Source organism: Pectinophora gossypiella, chromosome 6 (assembly GCF_024362695.1).
Source record: "Pectinophora gossypiella chromosome 6, ilPecGoss1.1, whole genome shotgun sequence".
In the NCBI taxonomy this organism is placed as follows: Eukaryota; Metazoa; Arthropoda; class Insecta; order Lepidoptera; family Gelechiidae; genus Pectinophora; species Pectinophora gossypiella.
This window is the reverse complement of record NC_065409.1, coordinates 1051923-1058800: the sequence shown is the minus strand read 5'-3', so window position 1 is coordinate 1058800 and position 6878 is coordinate 1051923. Positions and strand designations below refer to the sequence as shown.

Below are 6878 nucleotides of genomic sequence, written 5' to 3'. Positions count from 1 at the left end.
TTAAAAACGAAACTCAAAATTTCATGAATTTTGCGACGGAAAATTCCACTAGATATTAACTCAGAATCATGGTCTGAATCATCCCTCTCAGTATTCGTTACGATGTCACTAACACCCAGTATAGCATCGTTAGAATTTCGTCAAGTTCTTGTTTGTGAAGTGGTAATTAATAAACTGTGTATTCCTGTTTGTGTTATTACAACCCATCCTACTCTCCTGCTACTACTCAGCCAGCACGTCAGGACTCCATCACCACCCATCGTACCGCAGTAACACCCTGTATATGCCCCACTGCTAGACAACCAAAGGTATATCGTAAAGAACTTTCTTTATATTTCATATTGTATAGATTCAAATTCAAATAATTTCTTATTCGACCATAATAACGTCCATAGAAAAAAATAATAATAATAAACAATAAATACAAAAATTGTTAAAAAATAAAAAGTACAAATACATAAAAATTATAAGCAAGAAATTAAAATTAAAAATCAAGATTAAAATTAACATTACAATCTAAAATAAAATTAAAATCATAATCAATATTAGATAGGAGAAATGAAAATCAAAAGTAGGAGTAAAATCAAGAAATATATTTGTATATGATGTGTGTGTCATCCGGTGCCATCAACGTGTATAGCTTACACGCGTAACAGAGAAAACGTGAAGATATTTATTTATAGATTAAATCCCACGAAATAGCTGAATTTAATTTGTTTGAAATGTCTGCTCGTGGCGTATCATTTTCTTGATGTTGAACAAGTTTTATGATTTTTTATTTAGGAGGATTATTTATAACTTAGTTGCTATCAGATTATCCGGAACATCGTTCACGTGGAATGGATCAATTTAGCCAACTTAACACATTGACGGACAGAAAGGTTATAACGTCGTGCTTAAAGTAGTTAAACTGACACCACTACTATGCACGTCGTTTCAAATTTTGCCGTGATGACAGTAGGGTTAACACTGTCTAATAATATAGGTATATTCTGTGTAAAACATCACCGATGCTATAGCATGTCACTGTGTATTTACTGATTGATACTTGTGCTGACAGAACGGTCACATTAAGGGGGTTAAAATGGCCACATCGAAGCAATTCATCTATGAAAGCAATATTAAAACAAAAATATATTAAATATATGAATTAAAAAAAATATATGTACCTATTTTGTGTTATTGTTGAAATAGATTTTATTTTATTTATTATTTTAATTTATTTGAATGTTTTATTATGTAAATTATGGATCATTGTAAACAGAAAAAAAATGTAATATTGCAATTTGACATTTGTTTTGCGTACTTACTGTTATATGCGCAAATGTCAAATTTCAATATTGCTTTCTTAGATGAACTGCTTCGATGTGGCCATTTTAACCCCCCTGTATATAAAATACTTGTGTCAAACCTGTGAAATACTTTGTTACTGCTGGCTTCAATATCAACACATATTATGGAAATTAAATATACTTACTAAAAAGGACCCTATTAGAGGGTGAGACAAATGAAGCTCGCTTCAAGCTCGTACCTGTGAGAGGGTAGAGGGGAGTGTCCCTTCAATATTATTATTTATTTAACAGGCGCATAAAGAAACAGTGATCAAAATAAGATGACATATATATATATATATATATATATATATATATATATATATATATAAGATGACATATATACACTGTTTTTTCTGTTTCTGTTATATATATATATATAATAAAAATAAATAAAGATCTTTTATATTTATTCTCCACAATGTACATAAGTGGGTTACATAAAATAAAGCACAATTGACGGGTATATTAAATGTGATAATAATATATGAGTGAATGAGTGAGTGAGTATGAGAGTGATTAATAATTCATTTATGAAAATTATAACATGCAAATAGTGTGTTATATATGAGTGTGTGAGTGGCTTTGTTCTAGACAACTACGTAATATTATTCTTTATTTCCTGCTGCAAATGAACTGTTTTCTATACCAAGACAGTTTCCTATAATACACATAGTTAAACAGTTAAACACTCCATTTAGAATTCACAGTGGAAGCTCTTTGTCGAGCGAATAAAGAATGTCTGCATTCCAACAAGATTTAACTGCGTCAATAGTGCTGTCTCAGAAATCCAGTAACGAATATAAGGGGAAGTATAAAAAGTGTATTTTCGTTGTCTAGTGTTGGGCATTTATTTATTTACACACATTTATTGCACTGACACACATTTGAGGAGCTCGGTGGCGCAGCGGTAAAAGCGCTTGGTCTGTGATTATTGAAGTTAAGCAACTTTCGCAAAGGCCAGTCATAGGATGGGTGACCACAAAAAAAAAGTTTTCATCTCGAGCTCCTCCGTGCTTCGGAAGGCACGTTAGGCCGTTGGTCCCGGCTGCATTAGCAGTCGTTAATAACCATCAATCCCCACTGGGCCCGCGAGATGGTTTAAGGTCCGATCTCCCTATCCATCTATAGGGAAGGCCCGTACCCCAGCAGTGGGGATGTTAATGGCCTGATGATGATGATTGCACAGACAGTTATACACCAAAACGTACAATAAAGACAATATTAGACAAAACACAATTACAATTAGACAATTACAGCAACTTAAAAATACAGTACAACATTCAATATAACATTAAAAACTAGTAAAAAGCATATCCACTTCTGGGTATTGAGAGAAAAAGAAAAGAGAGAAAAAGAAAGAAAAGAAAGAGGAAAAAAGAAAGAGTTGAGAGAGTTGGTTGTTGTTGTGTTGAAGAGTTGGACATGAATACTGAAGCGTGAAAAGACAGTGACAACTTCTCGAAGCTCAACGTGACCGAATAAGTAGATGCGGAAAGCCTCGTGGACGGTCGTGGGAAGTCTCTTCTATGAGGGCTGATGAGGTTGGTACTCCACCTCACAATCCTGGTGTCGAGGTTACTACTGAGCTCAGCCGCTGGTGGGGAGCGGAGAGTTGCTGTTCTTTACGTTTTCGTGTTTCTTATTCTTTGACACTACACCTCTATCTACCTTCGAGGATGATTTTCTATAATTGTTGTCTTGCTTCTATGCTGTTCTGGGAGCAAATAAAAAACATAGAACACGTTCAGCTGCTTGTCTTCCCGGGCATATCGTAAAAACCGACAGAGGGATTGCGTCCTCTAACATGATGGACTAATGTTATGGGCGATAGGCTGATCCCTTATCACCATAAGGTTCATCATATCCATCTTAGGACTTCGTATCAACAGTGGCTGCAAGTTGTCTTTGATTACTTGTGGCTCTGCCCACCCCATTTGGGATTACGGGCGTGAGTTTGTGTATGTATGTGTATGTCTTGTAATGTTTCTTATATTTATATTCACATTGGTCACTTCACTATTTTTCCAGAACAGACAGTCTTTTCACTTCACTTCCTAGTTCTATTTTACTTGGTACAGTTAAGCTAACAGTGTAGATGGTGGAAAGGTTTGTGTCTCCTCTGCATCGCTTTAAGAAATTAAGTAGAAGCCAGTAGATGAGTTATGGACTTGGAATGAATGTAATGGAAAATGTGGAAAACGCAAATATATCATTATTTGAAAAGAAAATGGAATTTCTTAAGCGGCTGTTGAATGAAATTGGAATTTAAATTCTGAAAGTTTGAGTTTATTTTCGGTAGTAAGTTCTGATTTTTTTCACAGGGTCCGCTTACCTAACCTGAAGACTTGACAAATCCGGTTTAATACAGAAGTGACTACTTAGCCTGTCTGACCTTCCACACCGCGAAGGGAAAACGAACCTAATACAGGCTAGGTCACTTACCGCTTTGGATGAATGTGACCTGTATTGGGCTGGTTTTTTGACAATGTAACAACAGGACGCTCATTGCAATTTAGAATTTACTTTTCAAGAGTTTTAAGACAGTGATTGATCGTCTTGGACTTTAGATGTGAAGACTTTTCCGGGTGGTTGAAGGGAATCCCTAATATGAAAAAAGTCTATATGTGTGCATGTATGGATATCATCATCTCTCTAGCATTATCTTGTTTCTCGCAGAGTCCCCTTACCTAACTTGAGATTTGACAGGTCCGGTTTTTCACAAAAGCGACTGCCAGTCTGGCCTTCCAACCCGCGAAGAGAAAACCAGCTCAATTCAGGTTAGGTCACATACTTCCGAAAATGCATTTCTTGTATTTCTTAAGAAAAACCTAGACCTAATAATTTGCCACTAGCGTCCTTTGCGTCATTTCATTTTTTATTTGTTGGTAAAAGCACATTTTAATATAGAGCCAAAATTTGGCTTTTAAAAGATGGACAACTTCCTGTTATGACCGAATTGGGAAAATTTAGGTTAAGTTAATATTTGTGTTCGCGAAGTCGTAACATTTTACAGCGAAACCTACGAGTATGTTTATCTTATATTTATTAATTATACAGTTTACCTTTTATCTCTTTATTTCGATTTGGTATTGCGAGAAACGTATTTTTTTCCATCGTATGGGTTGTGAGGTGAATTACTAACCTCATCAACCCTGGTGTCAGGGTTGATGAGCCGCTTAAGGCCCATGACATGGCTCATGTAACGATTATGCACTTAGATTAGCTAGTGACAATCTAATAAAAACACGAACAAACGACTGCTTACATCAGTAAGTAGTAAACTAGGCCAACGGCTTAACGTGCCTTCCGAAACACGGATCATTTTAATTTCTATCCATACACACAGACACCATAATCGACAACAACAGCGTGATGAAACCCACATTTCCGAGAAATGCATTTTTGGAGGTATGTGACCTAACCTGTACTGGGCTGGTTATCCCTTCGAGGGTCGGAATGTTAGACAGGCAGTCGCTTCGCGGACCTGTCAAATTCAAGTTAGGTAAGCGGACCCTGTGAGAAACAGAGTAATGCTAGGGAGATGATGACATACGGGTACGCTTTTATTCGTTACTTTTACAGCTATAGTGAGAAGGGGGGTTAAAATGGCCACATCTAAGAAAGCAATATTGCCAATTGACATTTGTTTGCATTGCGCACTTATTTTATATGCGCAAATGTTTATTTTTACTTTATTTATTTATTGCAGTTCTTATAAGTAAATAATGTAGAAACATGTGCCACCCTGTATGGGCACCGCAAAAGTATTCCAACAATAACTTAAAACTAACAAAAAATAATGTACCTATAAACTATTTTTTCTACTCCTCTACTTTAATCTGGCATTTAAATAACCAAAAAGTCTAATATAAGTACATACATAATTAAACTCTTTGAAAAAGTGTACGCTCTATGGCCTATAAAAGCATTGTTTACAAAGTGTAACTGTACTATAATGTCGCCAAAAAAGCATTGTTGTTGTTTTTTTTTTTGACCTGGAAACTGGCACCTTTACTTTGTTTGGTGCCATAGATATACTATAAAAAAAGTATACATTTGCCGCCATTTTCCCGCGCGTTGGAAAATATTTTTTATAAATAAAATTTTTCTTTGTATAATTTTTGTTTCATTTAAAATTACGTCGTCGTAGAAAAAGTATTGTATGCAACGTTGTATAACTAGGTCAAAAAATGCTCGTGGCGTCTCTTATTGCGATGTTCGCCAAGGCTCACATCGCAACTCACGCCACTCGCATTTTTTGACCCTTCTTATACAACTGTTGCATAAAATACTATTTTATATAACTATACTTAGTTTAGAAATTATATTATATACTACCTACAACAAACAACAAACTACCGACACATATCACTGACGCACCGTCATTGTCCTGTTTAAAATCTCGACCCAAATGCTGGCTTCTTGAGCACACGTTCTATAGTTATAACGAATTTATTTCATTTAACTCATGATTTTATTTTAATATTTAAAAATGACTTCTTTATTACGCTATTGTATTCATTTTATGATTATTATTATTTTATTTTGTTTTTAATGTGTAATGACTGATACCAAATTAATTATTCTACTAGTAGAATGTAACCTAGATTATATACGACATAATGACATGTAATACGAACTATTACGAATAAATGAATATGAATATACTATTATTATTATTATTTTTAAGTACTTATCAATAACTAAGCTTTTTTATATATTTTTCTACTCCTCTACTTTAATCTGGCATTTAAATAACCAAAAAGTCTAATATAAGTACATACATAATTAAACTCTTTGAAAAAGTGTACGCTCTATGGCCTATAAAAGCATTGTTTACAAAGTGTAACTGTACTATAATGTCGCCAAAAAAGCATTGTTGTTGTTTTTTTTTTTTTTTTTGACCTGGAAACTGGCACCTTTACTTTGTTTGGTGCCATAGATATACTATAAAAAAAAAGTATACATTTGCCGCCATTTTCCCGCGCGTTGGAAAATAAATTGGACAAAATACCGATCTACATATCAACACTGCAGTAAAACCTACCAATGTACCCAATATTACCATATCACACAATACCATTCAAAATTTACATCTTCATTTTTATAAATAAAATTTTTCTGTGTATAATTTTTGTTTCATTTAAAATTACGTCGTCGTAGAAAAAGTATTGTATGCAACGTTGTATAACTAGGTCAAAAAATGCTCGTGGCGTCTCTTATTGCGATGTTCGCCAAGGCTCACATCGCAACTCACGCCACTCGCATTTTTTGACCCTTCTTATACAACTGTTGCATAAAATACTATAAGATAACAATAACATTATATTATTTATTTAACTTATAATCATTTAATAGATCTTCTATCTCATAAAAGGCTTTATTTAACAAATACTTTTTAGTAGTTTTTCGAAATAGGAGAACTTCGTTAAATTATGTTAATTTGTTAAATTGCCGTATTGCTTTCTTAGATGTATTGCTTCGATATGGCCATTTTAACCCCCCAGAAGTTGAAACCATCGTATCACCTAGTAGCTCACCGTC

At 34.3% G+C, this 6878-nt stretch overlaps 1 long non-coding RNA gene across 1 annotated transcript; it reads right to left on the bottom strand.

Annotated features, from left to right (window-relative positions):
* Window positions 1-5149: 5149 nt before the first annotated feature.
* On the bottom strand, window positions 5150-6416 carry LOC126367410 (uncharacterized). The gene is made up of 2 exons (XR_007566480.1): window positions 6254-6416; window positions 5150-5343 (listed from the first exon to the last, which is right to left on the bottom strand). It is a non-coding gene; the product is annotated as an uncharacterized LOC126367410 (long non-coding RNA).
* Between the last annotated feature and the right edge of the window lie 462 nt (window positions 6417-6878).